Genomic DNA, 7361 nt, shown 5'->3' with positions numbered 1-7361 from the left:
TTTTTTTCCCACCAGGAAGACAGTTTTTCCCAATAATTGAGCTTTTGAGAAACCAAACCCCGGTAGTAGGACTGGAGTATTTTGTTTTACTATAAGGCTTGTGAGGATCTAATTTTTTAGTCTTTTATGGCCATTGTTTTCTTATGTTGGTACCAACGAAGTATCCTATCCACAAAAGGAAGGTGAGTGTTAACAGAAACCTCTCACCACATTTACAGCTGGCCAGGGCGACCTCAGCCAATCCTATGACAAAGAGTAGAGCAAGAATCACAATAATAGTGACAAGGTGTGACAGTGCATCACAGTAAAGAAACATAGAAAATAAGGACAAGTCTTTTGTTTCATCAGACCATCAATTCCTCAAGCTTTTGCTGTGTGTAGATTAGCCAGCTTCCAGAGTGACTAAAGCAGGGCTGCAGTCTCCTGGAGCCTCTGGAGTTGCAGATTGCTTCTTCCAAATGGTCAGTTTGCACAGCACTGACGGATCAGGAATGCACTCCCAGCTTCAAGATGCCAGCTTCACTCTGTTGTAGTGAATCCAGGGACCTAGGGACTGCTACTTTTACTGCAGTAGGGATGGACAAAATGACAGTGAACAGGCCCCTCCAGAGGGGTTTTAGAGGTTGGACATTTTACTCTTTTATCCATATTGTATCTCCTGGTTTAAAGGGGTAAGCATTTGTGGTCAGATTAACAGGTAATCGCTCCCTGACCCCGTGGTGTAAGGTGGTTAGGGTAGAGCCAAGGGCCTGCATCTGTTGTCTTAGGGTTAGGTTTTCTATCTCACTTAGATTCCCCCCTTATGCCCTTGATAATGGAGGGAGGGTTCGCATAAAGCATTTCATAAGGGGAGAACCCCATCTGCTTCTTTAGCCTCCCACTTGCAGCTGCAGTCTGCCTCCCTGAAGGTCCCTTATTTCTCCATGCCTAATGTCAACCCTTTCCCTATTTATTTCTCCCATGGAATAGGGCCTGTAATTGCTGTTAGAGAACAGGGTCGATGACCGTTCTGTCTTTTTTAAGCTGATAAGGGACGGTGTAGCGGTACAAGAGTTAGAGTCTACCCAAGGGTCAGTTGAGTGGCCCACAGTATAGTTTTATAGGAAGGCTGGCAGGCATGAGGCAGCATAAACATTAGCAGACACAAAGAGTAAAACATAAAGATTATACTGACCAACAAGATGACATCTTAAGATAATGTCCCCAGTTTTCAAACCTGTCAAATAATCTAGGAGAGACGCTGGCTTTGTAAACAACATATGTCAGGGAATCGCTCATAACCCAGGTGATGGAGGAGCAGGAGCAGTAAGTAATTAATGGTGGCTCTATTTCCAAGAGTTTGGTCCTAACTTGATTTTTAAAAAAATTTTAAGTATCTAATGCTTGTGAGGTGTTATTTAGAGTTTTGCTGTGTATAAGCATACAGTTTGTTTTATTTTGAGGTGTAAAACTTTTTTAAGAGCCAGAAGTTCTACTAGAGAAAGAGTCCAGGCAGCCATTTACCATTATTAATTTGTAAAGTTTTAGGTAAGCCAAACCTCGGTATTATTTTATAAAGCAGAGTTTTTATTACTTTTTGTGCTTTTTCTGTCTTGTAAGGGAAGGCCTTTACCCAATTAGTAAAAATATTAACCCATACAAATAGATGTTGGAATCTTTTTGACCTTGGCATATGGGTGAAACATAATTGTTAGTCTTTTCTGGATAGCCTCCAGTTCGTTGATTGCCTAGGAGAGCAAGTTTGTGGTTGAAAGGATTGTTTCTAAGACATACTTTACAGGCTGATACTACTTGCAGAACTGTCCTTGACAAATGTTTTTTTCCAGTAAACATTTTTGGGGCCATTTAAGAAGTTTTGTTCCTCCATAAATGAAAGGTCTGATGCTATGTTTTAATGATCTTTTACCTCTGTGTGCTTGGTAATAGTAATTGCCCTGCTCTGTTTGTAACCATTTTAAGGGCTGGAGACAGTGTCTAGAAGTTAGACCCCAGTTTATTTATTTATTTTTTTGGAAGAGGGGGAATAGAGTAGGTGGGATTGAGTCTCCTTTAATAATTGATACAGCAGGCAAACTGTTTTCCTGAACCCTAGTATCTATAGCCTATAATATCTAGTAATTTTCAAAAGCTCACATAATTATTTATCTGTCCTGGAGTTAGTAGCACCATAGTCTCTAATTTAGTTAGTTATACTCCTTTCTAGCAAGGGAGTTAGGCTCTCTGGCATTATCAGGAAAGAATGAGAAAAAAATTAGGTTTCCCCATATATGTCCCAGGGGCTGAGAGAAGCATTTAGTTAGAAGTTTTCTGGAGATGCCTCTAATCATCATGATGTGTTTGGATAGTTGGCCTGGAGTGGAAAGGAGGACAGAAAAGGTAGCTCTGGTGTCAAGAAGGAAATAAACCAGTTTTCCTTCTATATTTAGAGTTACCCAGGGTCCTGGGCTTTTGATAAACAGTTAGTTTAGGGGAGCTATGATGAAGATACCCAGGCCCCGGGTTAGTCCCTTCCAGAGACACTGGTTATCTGAGCCCTCACAGATAGAGGTCCCTGAGGGCATTCAGATCTCCAGTGACTGTCTCCACACAAGGGGCATGGCTTATAGGGTTTTTATTTTGGTTGTCCCCTCTGAGAACATTCTCATTTTAGTACTCTGAATGGACATATAAATAACACTTGGTGCCAGGACCTCGGGAAGTCCAGTCTTACATGGTACATAAGGCCACAACCAAGGCCTCAGATTTTTTTAAGTCTCCTTTCCTGTTTTGTTTGTAATATACCCAATTGGCAGCTTGTAAGAATTCCTCCAGGATCCCTTTAAGGCCAACAGCCAATTTTTGCATTTTCTCTGAATATCTAGGGCTGATTGAGTGACAAATTTGTCCTTTAAAATCATCTCAGCCTTAGGGGTGTCAAGGGAGATAGCCATATATTTAAGGAGAGCCTCCCTCAACCTCTCCAGGAAGGCAATTGGGCTCTCATTTTGTGTTTGTCAAATAGTGGCTAATTTAGCATAATTTAAGGGCTAAATCTTAGATTTCCTTAAAATTTTTTAAAAACATCTGTCTCATTAAGATTCTGATTTAACAAAAGCACTATATCTTTCCAGGTCAACTCATACGTAATATTCTGAGAAGTCTTTATGTACTTATCTGATCAGAAAATTTACCTAGATCTCTTTTTATCTGTCTTAAACCTTGTAACGTAAAGTTTTTTTCTTCTGGAATTCTAGCTTCTTGAAAGGGAAACATGTCTGTTACATTACAGGGAGGGCCTGGATAAGGTGGGCAGCAGGGAACAGAATTTTATTATTATTATAATTATTATTATTATTATTATTATTATTATTTTATATAGATTGCGGACCCTAGGAGGAGGAGGAGGAGCTGGAAGACTTCCTTTCCTCCTTCTCTAGGTCTGTTTTGGATACACATAAGGAGCACTGAATTGTTTCCCCTCCTGATTGCTGGACTTTAGAAAGGGATGCCATTAAATTAGGATCCACCTTACATTGTTTACATATATCTCGATTTTTTAAGGCCCAAAAGCAATGAACATAGGGGAATTCTCCCCCATTTTCCTTTACATTTGCAAAACAAGTCCAATTGTAGGATAGTATTGTCATTGATATTTCCCTCTGGAGGCCAGGTTCCATCTTCCAATTTGTATTGGGCCAAGCCTTTGTGCAAAAGAAAATGAATCATAATGCATTCCAAAGGAGTAATGGCTTTGGTTGGGGAATTACCCATTTATAGGAAAAAGGAAGATAGTTGTCCCTTATTTCAATTTCCCATAGCTGGCCAGGGGAAACCTCATCTCCTGGCCCTACATTGTGGCTGGCTATGCAATTGGCAGCCAAAGCCCTGTTAGTCTTGCAAGGTGCTGGGAGTATTTATTCTTACCTAGGCTTGACCCTACCTCTGAGAGCTGACCTGGTCTTTTCTGTTTTTTTTTTTTTTTTTCTTACCCCTCCGTTTCCCACCTGCAAGACGTTGTGAGTATGGACTGTGACCAAGCAAGACTTTCCTGGTTGTCATAGGATGTACTAATTTTATTTGGCCCAACAATAACTTACATATTAATCATTGACTATTGAGGGAGGAGGTTAAAAGGCCAAAGTCAAGGTCTATTCCCCTGCCTTTTTCAACAATGCCCACATAAATATGTTTTAGCCATGTGGATATCCATTTTTGGCATATAATGGGCTAAGTTTAGTAAAATGGCTCCCAAGTATCTTAGTAAAAGCTCTTCATATATCATCCATCCCTCATATGACAGAGGTATCCATACCTCAGCTGAACAGGAACATCATAAATGTGGAGGATTTGGAGTCCAGAACTGAGGGTATTGTCATCATTTTTCCAGCATTTGGATCAAAGGAGGAGGAATTTTAATCTTAACCCAGAGTACTTTTTAAAATATCTTTATTTTAACCTTAGTCCATCCTGACCACACATGAAATTTTTTTTTAAAGATTTTCCTTCACGAACCTTTTACAACTTTTTTTTTTTTTTTTTTTTTTTTTTTTTTTTTTTTGTATTTAGATTTTTCCCAAGCCATTTTTCTCCAAATAACCAGTCTGGTTTAGGACAAAATTATTTTTTTTTACCTTCAACAAAAATATATTTCCATTTCTTTTATCTTTCTTTTGTGTCTATTTTTTTTGCTATAGACTTGTTTTTATTTTTATCAGTTTAACTACATTTAGCAGAATTTTAACTCTTAGAAACCTTAGTCTCCAGTGAAAACTAAGTAGTAACCAATTGTGAACTTTGTTACATCAGAATATTTTTAGATGGCAAACTTATGAACCCATTAAACACATAGCATGTTTTCCCATAGATCCAAATAGCCTTAGTTTTTTTTTGTAACAAGTCAAAACCACAGGCGTACATCTAGTACTTAGTGCTTTAGCCTCTTATATCATTAGCTATCCAATGAATTCAATCTCAATTTATCATGTAAGCAAAACTTTAACGTTTTAGGTTACCAAAGACCTTGAAAGCTATCTTAACAATTACCCATGAAAACTATGAGACAAAGTTAACCATTACTTTAAGTCATCGCTTTGCTGACAAATTGGAACAGAGATAACATGAGTTTATTTGACCTTTAGCAAATCTAGGTAGAATAAAAGTTTTTGTTTTCATTTAATTTGATAAACATTGTCTATCTCAAACCAACAAACTTAAATTAGTTTAAACACTGAATGTTTTACTTGGGTCCACTTAAGACAATTTGTTCCCCATGGTTAATTTTTACCTGGAACGTTGGTGGGGAAATCTGAAGTCGGTGATCTTCACTCCTCAACATCTAGGGTGGGAGGAGGAGCTGATGGTGCCTGAGGCATTGAGGGGCCAGTAGTGCAGCTGCACCCCAGGTGGTGCAGAAACAGGAGAGGGGAAGGGAAGGCAGAAGAGACAAGGTGCCAGCAGAAGGCAGAGAAAGAGAATTCCCAAGTTTTAAATCTTGTCAGCTCAGACAGAGGAGCAGAATCCAGGTGTGTTTTGTTTTGTTTTGTTTTGTTTTGTTTTGTTTTGTTTTGTTTTGCACTAGTGGAATTAGGCACTCCATGTCAGTTTGGGGAAGACAGGTAAGTTCCCTGAAACAATGGGAGTTTTGGCAGCTGCTTGGGAATATTCCTTAAAGTCCCTGTTTTGAGGTAGACTAACCAGAGACAGTTGGCTCTAATTATCATAGTCATTGACCCAGGAAATGAAGGTGAGACAAGTCTCCATACACAGTCACACAGTGACTCCAACCTGCCGCCCAGCGCCCAGAGCCTTAGAGTTGCAGCTTCGTTCCTTGTCCTTTGTAGAACTACTATGGCAACTCTGGGAGGTGATCAGTCTTGCCTTCGTATCCTCAGTGGCAAAGGAGGTGGAAATGCACTGTCTCTGAATCCTGGACACAAGCCCCCAAGTATCCTAGCAGGATTCTTGCACAGAGTTGTGACACGGAGGCTTTTTTTTCTAGGAAGCAACTTTATTTTTGCTCAGTTGGGTTTGTACCCAAAGAACTGAGCCCCAAATGCCATTGTTGGAGAAGTGGATAAAGTACACCAAAGATGGCTGATTGGACTAAAACAAACTCTGGTCTCTAGCTTAGAGACCTCTCCTCCAGGTTCTTCTTCCTTTGTTTGCTGCACACGTGAAAACCACCCCCCCCACACACACAAATATGGAGGCTTATAAGTATAAATTACCTTCCCTGCTCACATTCGGAGCTCAGATCTTTAGAGAAACAGTCTACTCTGAGCCTGTCAGTGTTAAATAAGTCTCCAATCCACCAAGGTCTCCGACTGCTGCTTGGTTTTTCTGCCAGTATTCTAGCTTGATTCCCTAACAAATTTGGTTCCCTGACTGGGAAACCCAACCGCGCTGGCCCATTGTTGCCACCGGTTTGGGAGAACAGCGAGGCGGTGACGGAATGAGGGATCACAAGGGAAAGTGCGCGCCCTGCCTAAATTTCGGCAGTCTCCTTCTCTGTCCGCACGGGCCAGCCCGGCTCCACCATTCCCGTCAGACTCGAGGAGACTTGGCAGGTGAGGACCTGGACCCGACGTCAGAACCGGTAAGGCTGGGGCCTAATCTAGTCAGACCCACTAGCAACAGTGGAAGGGGGACCTGATCACTCCCCAAGACTTCAGAAGTCTCACAGGTAGGGATTCTATGGTAGGGAATATAATAACCTCTGGTGTATATGTGAATGTGAATGTGCGACTCAGTCTAGCCTTCCTGCTGAGTTCAATTCTGTGGCTCCACAGGCAGGCATCCTTGGGGTCCCCAGGGGCCCACAGAATGAGTGGGCCCGTCTCTGCGATTCCATGATGGATGGCGCTTGGTCTGTGGTGATAACAGAATGGTTTCTGATCGTGGGTCGAAGGGCTGGGACCTGTGGGGCTGAGTGTCACCTGGATTCCTTTGGGACATGGCCAGGTGGGTATCTGGCTGGTCTCCTCACTGGAGGGGGGCACCCCTGTCCCTCTGTCTTTGTGACTCCACCTTATAGGAGCACTGTGGGGTCGGGATGGAGCAAGGAGAGCCAGGCAAAGGTTTTAGCCACTTTATCTGGAGTCACCCAGGGAGCCAAAGAAGAGACCCACCACTCCCCTAATGTTCCCCTTCTTCATGAGTCTTTAGGCTCCCTCCCCCCTCCCCTGAGCTTGAAACACCTCCCCTGGCCAACTTGCCACTGCTGCCGCCCATTTCTCCTCCCCTTCCAGGCCAGAAAACCCTCCCCCACAAGGACTGGTGGCCAGATCACACCCTCGGCCAGGCACAGGCACTCTCCAGATGCCAGTCCACATCTGCTGATATCGAGAGGCTCTCCAGGGGATCAGAGCAGGGGTCTGAGAAGG

Source organism: Panthera onca, chromosome X (assembly GCF_046562875.1).
Source record: "Panthera onca isolate mPanOnc1 chromosome X, mPanOnc1 haplotype 2, whole genome shotgun sequence".
In the NCBI taxonomy this organism is placed as follows: domain Eukaryota; kingdom Metazoa; phylum Chordata; class Mammalia; order Carnivora; family Felidae; genus Panthera; species Panthera onca.
The sequence above is the reverse complement of the archived record's forward strand: the minus strand, read 5'-3'. Positions refer to the sequence as shown.